We start from the raw sequence: 529 nt of genomic DNA, 5'->3' as shown, positions 1-529 counted from the left end.
ATAGATATAACATTAATAACATTTATACCCACACAGTATATCATATTGCAGTTATATTGCAGTGAGATTACAATATTGCAGTACTATTACAACTTGCAATATTATAATACTGAGCAATATTAAATACTGATAAATAATACTGAGATATTACATTGCGATATATCACAATATAATATAGCATTAATTTTGTTAAGATATTACAATGCGATATATTTGAATATTGCATTCTGCAATATTGCTACGTCGTCCAAATATCGTAGTGAGATATATCGCAATGCAATGTTAATGTTATGTCCTATAGACGATTCGATTCTTTCTTTCGAAAGATTTGGCGACTCCGGGCAGCACTTATGAGATTCGAGTGGAGTGCGCTAATAACTAATGGATCTAAAGAGAGTGACCGAGCGGGCTCCGCCGAAGCTAAAACGCTAATCAACCAGGAAGGAATAACAATTTTAATGCGGACAGGAATGCGTAAATGTATCGAAATCACGCGATAACAAAAGCTAAGCCTAATCGTCAATTTCAT

This window comes from Trachymyrmex septentrionalis, unplaced genomic scaffold, assembly GCF_001594115.1.
Source record: "Trachymyrmex septentrionalis isolate Tsep2-gDNA-1 unplaced genomic scaffold, Tsep1.0 scaffold223, whole genome shotgun sequence".
Lineage (NCBI taxonomy): Eukaryota > Metazoa > Arthropoda > Insecta > Hymenoptera > Formicidae > Trachymyrmex > Trachymyrmex septentrionalis.
Note: the sequence above shows the minus strand (reverse complement) of the source record.